A 12,797-nucleotide genomic window follows, 5' to 3' on the forward strand; every position below is an offset into this window, starting at 1 on the left:
AAGTCAAAACAGTGGTTCCTTACAGCAGAGTAAGGATTTTTTTAATCCAAGTGTGTATATTTATGTAAACTCACTGTATATTCATTTAAGATTTGGGCACTTCATTGAATGCAAATTTTGCCTCAAGAGAAAAAAAATGAAATTTGAACTGTCGTTAATGATACACATCCTGAATTATTTAGAGGAAATAGAATGATACCTGTAGTTTACTTCAAAATATATAAAAAAGATAAATGGATTAATGAATATAAGAAGAGATATGTGTATAGATGTATATGTGATAAAGTAAGCACGGTCAGATAAATGTTAATGGTAGAATTTGGTGGCCTTAAACAACTTTGTTGTATATGTGAAATTTCTCATAACAAAGTGTTGGGGAGAATGAGTGAGGAAGAAGTTTGTTTGTAATTCTTTGTACACAGAATTACTGCAACACAGTGAATTGAACCTTCATTGAATCTGTCTTTTAGACAAGAAATATCTATTATGAGCACAATTGTTCTGAGTTTCCTGAACACTACTAATAAGCAAAGTACCATAGAATAATTAATTAATATGAGTCAAGCATTTTCCCTGTCCTCTGGAAACTTGCAGTCTAATGAAAGATCTAAAACAAACATACCAATAATAGAGTGCAGAATTTGATACCTTCTCTAATAGAGTAAGAGACAAGCTGGTGTGGTTGTGTGGTTGTTCAGAATGACAGCATATTTACGTCAGAAGAACCATGGAAGGCTGCATGGAGGAGGGAATATATTGAATACCAATGACAGAAGGCTTCAGCAGGAGAAATGGTATCCCAGGTGCAGAAAGGAGCCTGTGCAGGTATTTGGAGAGTGTAGAATAAAAGTAGAAAGGTGAGACCAGGGCCTTAAAAACCAGGTTTGGATTTTATTCATTAGATAGGTGGGAGACGTTGTGTCTTTGCACAAGGCTGAGAGACAGATGCTTTAACATAAATGTTACTTAGTGGTACCTAGAAATGTAGGAAGCCTGGATGGGAGCCCCAATCCTCCTCACTGTAAGGTTTTATTACAGTCATGCACCCTTGGAGGGGTGCACAGGCCCTAGCTTCAACTTGAAGGAGTTCGATTAGAGGATCTTCAAGGCCCTTCTAGTTCCAACAGTCTGTGATCCTATGGCCACTTGAAAAAGTTGTTGCTCAAATAGAGTAAATATTTCCTCTTGGAATGTTATTGTACTCTATTAGCCAACTCTTTCTTCATCAAGTCTGGATTGTACTGTTAGATGTATTACAAATCCCATATTCAGAGTGTCAAAGCTCTGAGCTGTTGCTGGGTGGTAATGCTGCTTTTTACAGAGTTTTAACATTTAAAACTGTTGAACTTTCACATTCTGAAAAAATGACTGATGGTGTTGTTAAGCCAGATGGGGGTTATAGGGGGAAACTTACAACACTTCATGGGAATCTGGGAGTTCTACATCTGTCACAGATGATTCTGAATAATCCAAACAGAGTTCTACATCTGTCACAGATGATTCTGAAAATCCAAATCCTTACTCTGCTGTAAGGAACCACTGTTTTGACTTTTCCCCCCTCATCCTAGATTTTCCCCCGCATCCTAGAATTTCATATAAATGGAATAAAATATTACATATTTTTTGTGGAAGGCTTCTTTCACTCAGTTTTTTAGTTTCATGCAGATTGCATGTTTTAGTAATATTATCCTTGATATTCTAAGTAGCATTCCATTGTATTAGTATACCAAAAATCCAAATGAGACTCTTCACAGAATGCTTATAGCATTCTGGCAATTCCTGAGTGCAAGGAAATGGAATCTTAAAACTGTATGGAACAACGTGATTTCTTTGGATGAAAAGAGTATCTTTTACTACATGAGTTTTCATTAATGGTTTTAGTATTATCTCTGATGGGTTCTGATCTTTGATCAAAGTCCCAGACAATATATTGAACCATTGGGTGCATGATGAAAAATTAACTTTCCGTCTCTAAGCATCCAGGTCCAGGTCAATACCTGCTATGTCACATGTAAAGGAAAGCTAGTGGAGATACTGTTACTTCCAGACCACTGAGTTTAAGTATTTGATGTGAGGAAAGAAATGGTAGGCTGAAAAAGTGTGATGTAGGAACACAAATGCCTCGGGTGGGAAAAACAGAAAGAAAGGTAGGCCAGAGCACTTCCATAGTTAAGTTTGCCATGGTTGTGGTGGTTTGCTGGCTGGCTTAGAGCCAGTTCCAAAGACTCAAGCTTGATGCTTATGGAGCTACAGCGAGCTGAACTGCAGGGAAAACACGTCTCTTAGTATCAGTTCACTTTTCATCATATTAGGGAGAGAAATCATGTCCCAACCTCATCAAAACGCCTAGCCACACCTTTCCAGGTATCTGAGATATGTGTGCTCTGTGAACTTGGCAAAGATGGTCTTTTACAAAGAGGGTTTTCTCTCAGGGAACCCCAGTGATAGGGGTCTCAGATCAGAGCTGCTCAAAGAGGTAAAGAATGTGTCTCTAGACCCAGGCCCCAAGTAAGGGAGGCAATGTTTTTCTTTTGCTGGGAAATGAGGAATGCCACATCAGAGACTGTCTTCCATTTTAAAAATATTTCACTAAAATGTCTGCTTTCAAACAGCATGCTTGGCAAACAGCATGTTTTGAAGACAGATATCCTGTCCAAATACTAATAACAATGTCACAACTTCTATCATTAATACACTTTCCCCTTTCTTCAACTTATTTTCTTGTTATAAAAGAAGCTAAAGAAATCATAGAAAACATACAAAAGTGTAGAGATAAAAAAGTCATCCATAATACCACAACTTAAAGATATTAATCATTGTTAACTTTTTTCTTTTTCTTTTTAATTTTCTCTTACATACGTATATGTATAATATCATAAGGAGATCATGGGAAATATAACATGTATAACTTAATATATCAGCTATTTTTCACATAGCATGAGAATTTTTCCCAAATTATAAAAACCCTTAGAGAATATCATATTTAATGACTATGGAATATTTGTTCTCTTTTGTGGACATAGCATCACTTTTTAAAATAGTACCTGTTATTAGACTTCTGGATTATTTTCAATGTTCTGTTGTAAAAGCAGCAATATCCTTGGTTTCAGGAAACACACTTCTGTGTCTGGGGAAGGAAGAGAAATGCATAAGTTTGCCAGGATGCCTGATGCCCCTGATTGAGCCTTGTCAGAGCCTTTGTCTGGTTTCGGGAGATGCTGGGTCCAGACTGAAGGAACAAAGAGGAAGTCTTCTGATTCACTAATGATGGCAAGGGTCATTCTGTACTTGTGCTACCCTTCCCAGGGGACAAGCAGGCTGTGGGAATGGGAGCCCATCTCAGTGAATAACTCCTTTGTTCCTAGCGTTAGGCCCAAGGACCTAACCCCTCCTTACTCTCTTTTTCTCAGAAAGAAAGATACCTTTTTCTCGGTTCCCTCTTGACTGTGGCCATAGATCTAACACAGAGGAGCTTGAAGTGACTTGGAGCCTATTTGGCCTCATACTAATAGTAATAACAGTAGCTAATAATTATTGGGCATCTGCTGTGATGTGTCCGGCACTTTACAAACAGCATCTTATTTAATTTGCAGACCCCTTGTTCTGAGAGCAAGAGGTAGTACTGCCCAGTGGAAAACAAGCAAGGTAGGCTCTGAAATTATGCAGACCTTGCTTGGCACCCAGCCGCGCCATTTACCAGCAGCTCCATGACTAGGCAGGTATATCAGTGAGGGATGCATTCAGCTGCAAAACTCAGAAAACCCAACCAAGAGTGGCTTAAATCAGTAAGCAGGTGTTTCTCAGACACAATGAGAATTCTGGAACGAGCCAGTCCAGGGCTCACATGGTATCATCAAGGACTCAGTCTCTTACCTTCCTACCTACACTGTTCATGGCATCTGACTTTCCTCCTCATGGTGGCAGATGGCTGCTACATCTGAGGCAGGAAGAAGTAGAGTAGAAATCAGGGGCGATCCTTAGATCAGGAAAGCAGGAGATTTTTCCTAAAGGTTTAGCTTATGTCTGATTGGCCAGAAGTCTATCATGTGGCCACATAGGTGTAAGGGACTGTGTGGGAGAAGTTTCAGCTGCACACACTCTCATCCCTGAAAAGATCAGAGTTCTGTTGGAAAGGGAGGCAAGGGAACGTTTGACAGGTGAGCAGCCATCATTGGCTGTATCAGCATTTAGTATCTTGGAAGATCAGCTGTTCCTCTGGTAATAATTCTTCCTATTCAAGTCTGGCTTTTGGCTTTTTCAGCCTCTAGGAGGTGTACCCAGTTTGTCAGGGTATGAGAGCTCTTTGGGCAGATCCCCAGGGACAAGGAGAAAGTGAGGCCTGGGTCCCATCTGCCCATACCCCATTCACTCAGGGTCTCTGTACTTCCCAGCAGGCCCAGTAATACCTCATCATTTAGGATGTACCAGGAACTCTAAGCACCCACTGTCATGCCAGCACTTAAGAACTGGTCATACAGGGCTCCTTCCCCTAAGGATTCTTCTAGGCCTGCAAAACTGGGCTCTTTGCTCTTTCTTCCTCTTGCTTCTACTGCCCTCTCTACTGTCTCACCTTGGCTGCTGTCCCTGCTGCCACTGCTGTGTCTCGTAGACTCCCTAAAGAGATGATGTCTTGAGTCAAACAGTCACCACTCACAAGGAACATCACAGTCAGGCCATCTTGCACCAGGCCACCCCAGTTTCTCCCAGTCACCCTTTATCCATAGGACACACTTTGGTTTCTTTCCTCAACAGAGACCTGTGGCTGTGGCAGGTGCTAATGGATCCCAGGTCCTCTCTGGTACATTATATCATAGAGTTTCAGGCACAGAGCCATGCGCAACTGTAGGGGTAGGGGCACTGTGCACATTGAAACCACAAGAGTTGTGTTCGAAGAAACTCTGTTACCCTAAAGTTGAGCAACAGGCCCAGGTGGGCCTCTCCAGGCCCTGAGGTTCAGATGCCAGAGCTGGACAAGGATGCTTGGCTGGGTCAGATGCCAGAGCCAAGCAAGGATGCCTGACTTGTTTAAGACTTTGAGATGGGGGTGAGGGCGTATGTGTGTGTGGGCAGGTTGTGATTCCTGTTATCTGGGTGTTAGAGAGCCACACACCAGTCTGGGCCACCAGTGTAGTAATGCCAGGGCAGAGTGGAGAGTGTGGGTTCTCTGAAGGGAGGGAGGAAAGGTCTTGGGAAAAGGCTGCTGGTCAGATTGCTGGCATTCCTGAGGAGGACATGGTTGGAGAATGGAGCTGCTGTTAGCTGCACTCTCCGTCCCAAGCTGCCCAGAGGTGAGGGGTAGTTATCAGGACAAATGAGGGAATGTTCATGCACATACTTTGAATCAGTGACTCACTCCAGAGGCCTCCTTGTTGCTGTTATTACAGCTGCTACTGCAGCCGCAAAATAGCTTTGAGCCCCGAGGTGTGAGGCTGCCTGGAGGTAGGGACAGGGAGCTGGGGAGAGTTGCCTGGCAGCCCGGGACATGAGAGCCTGTGGTCAGAGAGTGGGGAAGAGGCCTGCAGCTTGGATGAATGAAGCTGCTCCATCTCCTCAGTTGTGGCTGTAGGGTCTTCGTGTGATTCCTGATGCAGATGAAGAGCAGAACAGAGTCCCAAGGGTCGAATGCCAGAGCCAGGCAAGGGCACCCCTGTTACCACGAAGCTGTGCAGGCAGACAGCAGAGGGTGTGTCACACCCCCATCACATCTTTCAGTGTGGGCCACGCGATGGCTTCATAGCAGTCTGGGCACAAGCTCAGAGTCTCTTGGGACAGAAGCCCCATTGTCCCTTTTCTCTTGTCCACCCTGCATCCATCCTCTTCTGCTGAGAAGCTGCGATGGGTCAGGGCACTACCACTGCTGGGCAGAGTTCTTGCCAACTCCATGCAGTTGCTTCCAGCTGGTGCCAGGTCCGCCAGCCAGCTTCCCACAGCCACTGCCACCAGGCAACTGGTTCGTAGAAGCAGCACATGAGTGACCTCTAACAGTATCAACATAAAGTCATTGGGTGGCACTCCCTCCCTCGCCAGATCCGTACCACACACTTGCTAGCTTCTGGACTGCTCCTTCAGCCTCTCCAGGGCAGGAGAGCTGTACACTAAATCTCCTGAGCGCGAACAATTCTGGGCAGTAAAGTTGGCTCCGTGGTCTCGTTGCCTGTCAGCTTGCCAGCAGAACGGCCCTTTACTAACTCTGAACTTGATTATGTGACATTTTCATTTGAATCAGAGAGGAAGGCCAGTTTGCTGAGCAGAGTCAGGCTAGTTGTGGCTCTTTTTTCAGCTGTTCAGCACTAATTCCCTTTGGGGGAGGGTCCTCACTGGGCCGCTTTACAGACACCCAGGAGAAGACGGAGAGGTACACACTACCAAGCCTTAGAGGACACTCAAGCAGGTGAAGGACCCAGGGTACTTGTCTCACTCACGCTAAGAAAGAACTTCACAGTGTGAAGAGTTATGCCAAAGGAAAACCAGTTCACCCTAGTGCTGACTCATTGGAACAGAGATGAGATTGGAGGAGCCTGTCAGGACTTAGAGGTCCGTCCCCTTCTAGTCCCTGGCCAGAGCAGTGTTCCACCCCAGACTCTGAGACAGGCCACCAGGAAGGCCACAGCTCACCCTTGTCTGGGCACTCAGCTCACAGCTTTCTGCTCAGCCCCCTTTTTGTGAAGAAATCATATCTAGCCATGAGTCCCCTTCCTTTCCACATTCCAGAACACATCTCTCTGCTGCATCATGTAGACCTGGTCCAAATCTCTGCTACTTCCTTCTCCACATTCTATGATCTGGAAAACTGGTTTTTCTGTCCATCCTTGCATCTTGACTGCAATATCACAACAGACGCCTAACGAGGCTTCCTGCCTCTGGGTCTCCACGTCATCATCATCCTGTACATATTTCTTTTTTTTTTAAGATTTTATCTATTTATTCAGACACACAGAGAGAGAGAAAGAGAGAAAGAGAGAGAGAGAGAGAGGCAGAGACACAGGCAGAGGGAGAAGCAGGTTCCATGCAGGGAGCCTGATATGGGATTTGATCCTGGGACTCCAAGATCACCCCTGGGCCAAAGGCAGGCACTAAACCGCTGAGCCACCCAGGGATCCCCACCCTGTTCATATTTTTAGCATAACTTGCCAAAGCGTGATGCAGTCTAATCACTTCTCTGTTTGGAAGTGCTCAGTGCCTCCTTACTGCCTACAAGAGACAGAAAAAGATGGGAGAACCTTCCTTTGGGATTTGGTCCCCACTTGCCACTCTGAGTCATCTCACTGAACTTTGTTCTGCCAGTAGCTCCAAACACAGACACTCAGGAAACATTTAGAGACAGAATTACTGGACATAAAAATTAGGAAGCTAAACAAGAGTTGTCTGGTGTTTTTAATTTTATATAGATGTAGCATGCTAATATATGCATGAGATTTATCATTGATAATCTTTTCATGGTTTTCTTGAGCTAAGTCTCTTATCCAAAGAATTGGGGAGACTGTCTTGTTTTATAAAGAGGACTAGGTTTATAAAATAAATAAGGAAATTTAGAGTCAAATGACATTTTGATCTTTTATTTTGAATGTGTAGCTCAGACAGTGCCTCCAAAAAGGACCTCGATATTTGCTCTTTTTTTTTTAGCCAACTACTTCTCTAGTCAAATTTTAAAAGGCTTGGAAGAACATGTGATTTTTAAAATATCCTGGAGGACTTTTCCAGGCCTGGGGAGCTCATGGGTCAATGCACAGCTATTTCTGTATGTAAGTAGAGTGGGAGGGTGCTGTGCCAGTTCACTGAAGGTCGGGGGCCTGGTTGTCTGAATGGAGAGATTGGACGGAGGGACTTCGCTTTTCCCCTCTTGTGTCACAGCTGGACTTCACCACAGAACTGCAGACATGTTCTCACCCATGTGTGTTTGCATGCCTATACCTGCTGCAAGATATTTTATTCTGAGCTGGTCCCTTTATATTGTGGGGATTCTGACTCCTGTGTCAAAGGTGTAGCACACAGTTGTGAACAAAAGTTATTGCGGAGTAGTGTCAAGGTAGGGATTAGGGGTAACTTTGGAATACACAATCCCTAAATGGGAAATAAATCATTTCCAGCTTATTTGAAGGCCCATTATTTTTCAAGGCTTGAGCCATGCTTGTAGGAAAAGGAATTCTTGGGTCAAATGGAGAGTGGAGGAGTGTGGACTGGCACCCAGGGATTGAGTTCCCAGCCCAGCTCTTTAGCTTATCCATCCATTTTCTAGGCCAGGACTTTCCCTGGGAGTGATATACCTTTCAGGCTAAAGGGTTGGATCAGTTTGTTTTTGTGTTTTGTGCTCCTTGTCCCTCAGATCCTCTCTCCAGCCTTCTCCACCCTGCCCTGTGATCTGGAAGCTGACCAGTAGGGACTATATGAATGGGCTCCCTTGCTTCCTGGCCCCTGTTATGTTGTTTACCCTATAAGGAAAACCCACAGGAGATAGGGGGCAGGAGTGGAGGAGGAGTGGGACCAAAGTATTGATTCTCCTGGCTCCTCCTGGTGTCTGGGCTTCTGGCGGACAGCCCTTTACGCAGGGCACTTTGTCTCAAGGTTCCAGTAGCCTCTCTTCCCTCACCGCTTTGGTCCTAGGGCTGTAACTGTGGCACTGCTACTGGTCCCAGAACGTTGCAGTGTGGTTCCCCTACTCCCTGCCTACCCCTTATAAATGGCCCCTTTATTAAACTCTCCTCAAATTACCCAATTTGAGAGTGCCATCTGTTTCCTGCCAGAACCCTGACGGATACGGTTCCTAAGATCTTTTCCAGCTCTGAAAAAAGATGCCTGCAAGCAGGGGAGGAGCTGGCCCTTTGGGGCTCCCATTTTTCACTCTTGCCTCCTTTCATGGTTCACCAGGATCAGGAGAGGGAGGGACTGGTAGAAACATGATCTTTTGAGCACAGAGTCACTAGGATAAGAATCATTGGAGCCTTGGTAGGCAGAGGCTTTTAGAACCCTGATTTCCAAAGAAAGCACAGGTGTGCTTTCCCACTGTGGTAGTGGGGAAAGAGCAGGAGCGAATCACATCAACTAAGGCTGGACTGTCCCTCCTACCCCTTGCTGCCTTTGTGACTTTGAGCAAGTGGCTTTACCCTCTGAGCCTCAGAACCTTCCCTCCAAACCAGGAGTTGGTAACACCTACCCTGTCCCGCACGTGATTATTAGGCGGTGCAAAGGAAGGAGTCTGTGGGAAACTGCTTTGATGAACATCAAGTACAGGACTAAAGAGAATTGTAGTCATAAATAGCTTTTATTGTGGTAGGGGTCACAGGCAGGGTACAGAGTCCAGTGGGGACATTACCCTTGCTCCTGTCCCAGCTAAAAACCTTCCTCCGTTCACTCTGTCCTGCTGTGTGCACTTGCTGAGACATACGTGGCTCCCAGAGTGTCAATTTCAGGATCAAAGTGTGACCTCAGAGATACCAGATTACAGAATCATGTCATCAAACAGCAGCAGCAGCTTTTTGACATTTCTGGAATTCAGACCTCGGCCTTGAGAGTCTTAGGTGACCACTTATGGCCCTTCTAAAAGCAGCTGCTTCAAAATAGTTCTAAGAGAGGATAAGGGAATTGAATATATTTATACATTTTTAATTATCAAAACTATCACAGAGACTTCTTGGCATACAGGAAAAATACGTGCTCATAAACTACATATATCAAGTGCAATTTTTTCTTTAAAAATAATAAAAGGGCTAAAGAATTTTCATATTCACTTGATATTTCAATATTATGTTTGGCCATATCCCTGCAGTCCACATGTAGCACATGTGCAGACAAGTGGCAGAGCTGAGGAAGGAGGAAGGGGGTGAAGAGATGACAGACTGAGAGTTCACAGCATTCAGTGCCCTAGTGGATACACACCTCACTGTATTTATTACCCAGCAGTTCAGCACTGTGCACAGAGCAATGTGAGTGAATGTCAAGGGCATAGTACTTAGTGGAAAAAAGAAGGATGAGATGCACAAACTAATATTTCCATAAGTTAAAAATAGGTGCACAGAAACCCCCATTGCACATTTTGTAAACACTGTTAGAGATATAAGGATACACCTCAGGCACATTAGAAAATTTCTCTGTGGAGCAAGGGGAATGGAAATGGGCTGTAGGCATAAAAGGAAAAAAATGCATAAAAACATAAATACAGGGCTTTTGCCTAGACAGTGTTAACCAGGAACTGTTGCATGTGATAAATGCAACCCTCTGCTCATAAGGTACAAAACAAACAATAAGTCCTCAGTTTTTCTTTTTCTTTTAGATTTTAAGAGAAACCTAAAAAGGATTTTACTGTTACGTTTGAATGGTCTTCCTCCATAGCCCTCAGTATATCCCCTGAACCACAGTACTTAATGGAACAAAAGTAACCTTTGTAGGATCAGAACACAAAAACAGCACAAAAGCTGTGTAGAAACCACACGAAGGAAGAGCTGCTGTGAGCCGCCCCTGAGGCTCACTTCTGGAAACTCACCATCTGGTAAGTGCCCACCAAGTGGGCCAATGTCCATCACAGCAGGCAAGGCTATTCCAAATATGGTTCTATTTTGTTTAAAAAAAAAAATGTTCCAGGGAAGGTGGAAGATATGGCAAGTGCATGTAAATAAACTTATCCGAAGAGCTTTTGTAAAATATTTTGAGTAACACACCCTCTTTTCTCTTTTTGACGTTTTCCTTTTTAGTCTCTTATGGGTAATTTGTTGTTGTTGTTTTTTTTTTTTTTGTAAAAGTGATATCACATGCTGACATAACCTCATTTTACATAAATTACACTTTACATCCTTATCCCAGTTACCTTTCCTTAATGTTGCATTTAACAGTATTTTTCCATTTTGCTAATATAGACTCTGTTACTGTCATTTTTAATGGCTGTGTAATACTTTATTGACTGAATATACCAGCACTTATTAGAATGACATTTAAGCTGCTTTCCACTTATCCCCCACATATAAGTAATGCAGAAAATGCTGCATGTAACCTTTTCATATTTTAAATTAGTCCCTTAGGATAGACTCAGGAAATGGAATTACTGGGTAAAGGAGTGTATGAAAAGCATCTGTACTCTTGGTACAGATTACCAAATTGCTTTCCAAAAGGATAGTAGCAATTTATACTTACAACAGTAGTACATTCTTGTAGCAGCAGTGGCATTTAAAAGTTCTTAATTGCCAATTTTATAGCTCACATACATTGATTTTATTTTTGCATTTCTTTGATTATAAAGAGGTTGAAATTTTTCCAAGTTTGAGATTAGTACTTCTGTTTATATTACCATTGGGTGGTGTTGGGCTTTTCTTTTCTATTTTTTTTTAAGATTTTATTTATTTATGAGAGAGAGAGAGAGGCAGAGACAGACACACAGGCAGTGGGAGAAGCAGGCTCCATGCAGGAAGCCCGATGTAGGACTCGACCCCAGGACTCCAGGATCATACCCTGGGCCTAAGGCAGACGCTTTAACTGCTGAGTTACCCAGGCGTCCCTTCTTTTCAGTTTTATACAGCCTTTACCCAGTGTTTAGTTTTTGTGAATTCTGCAACTATTTTATATTTTCCCTTTAAAAATTTTATATAAAGTTTTTCTTTATAGGAACTGCTATGATTCTTTGGTGTTTTTTTGTTTTATTTTATTAGTCAAACAAAAATCAAGATACTATTTGTTAAGTTTGAGAAATTTTACAGCATTGGGTAACGAAAAATGCACTGAACTGAGCGCTTTGTAGGTAGACAAGACCAGGCTCCAGTCCCTGACTGTGATGTTCCTGGCTGGGCGGATCACACAAGCTCTCTGAGCCTCTTTGATGCCATGGAAATTATGACCCACCTTCCACGTGTGGGACTGGCTATGGTTTTGAACAAACGCTGGCATGGTGGGTGCCCAGTAAACAGGGCTCCTTTTTCTGCTTCTTGCCTTCCAGATCCTAGGGCTGAGCGGGCTGTGCAGGGTGGCTGAGTGGCTGGTTAGGAAGAATAAAGCTGCACTGCTAACCCAGGACTGCTTGTGGCATGCCCAACCCTGCCCTGAGGCCTGCTGTTTCCTTCCAGGCAGGCGGCCTAGGGACTCACAGCAGTGGCTGTGCTTCTCACCAGTGGCCCTGAACAGTGGGGTTGTTGTTCTGGCATATCTGGTTACCAGCTTCCTGTTTTTCCTGTGTAGCGGTATTCTCTCAGTCAGCAGCAGGAGGGAAAGGAGTAGTCCTAGATGGGTAACCTGAGTTCTCTAACTCCTCCTGCAGCGGGAAAGTCTGGCCCTTCCCACCAGGGGCTCTGTGATCAGGATCTTGGGGCTGTGTGACCTTGAGCAGGGCTTGACACCAAGTCCCATGTGTGGGGAGGGAACAAAGGAAGGAAGGGAGAGCAAGTCACCATCGCTTGGAATTCAAGACCGTGGTGCCCAGGAACTAACGCCAATGGATTTCAAACTTACGCTGATTAAAGATTAAACTTTCATTTCCCACAAAGTGAATGTACCACACATTCCCATTATCTTCGTATTCTGGGAAGAGTGGTTAAGTCATGAACAGGATTCAAATCCCAGCCCAACTAATTAGCTATGTGACTTTAAGCAAGTGACTTACCCTCCCCGTGCTTCAGTGCCCCATCTGTAAAAGATTAAATGAGGTAGTGTGAATAAAGTATTAACACTATTCTAGGCCACACAGAGTGACCATACAATACTTTGCATAAGGCCCTAGGATTTTTCTTACTGAATTCCCTTTGAATCTATGGTTCTCAGGGCTGGACTGCATTCTTCTATTCAGAGATCTGAAAAGTCAGTGTAAAGGTAATTTGGTAAAA

The 12,797-nt window shown here is 43.8% G+C and overlaps 1 protein-coding gene across 5 annotated transcripts in view; it reads left to right on the forward strand.

Moving 5' to 3' along the window:
* Positions 1-12,797, forward strand: part of CTDSPL (CTD small phosphatase like) — a 116,347-nt gene that overhangs the window by 35,114 nt on the left and 68,436 nt on the right. The window lies entirely within an intron of this gene.

This window comes from Vulpes lagopus, chromosome 19 (assembly GCF_018345385.1).
Source record: "Vulpes lagopus strain Blue_001 chromosome 19, ASM1834538v1, whole genome shotgun sequence".
In the NCBI taxonomy this organism is placed as follows: Eukaryota; Metazoa; Chordata; class Mammalia; order Carnivora; family Canidae; genus Vulpes; species Vulpes lagopus.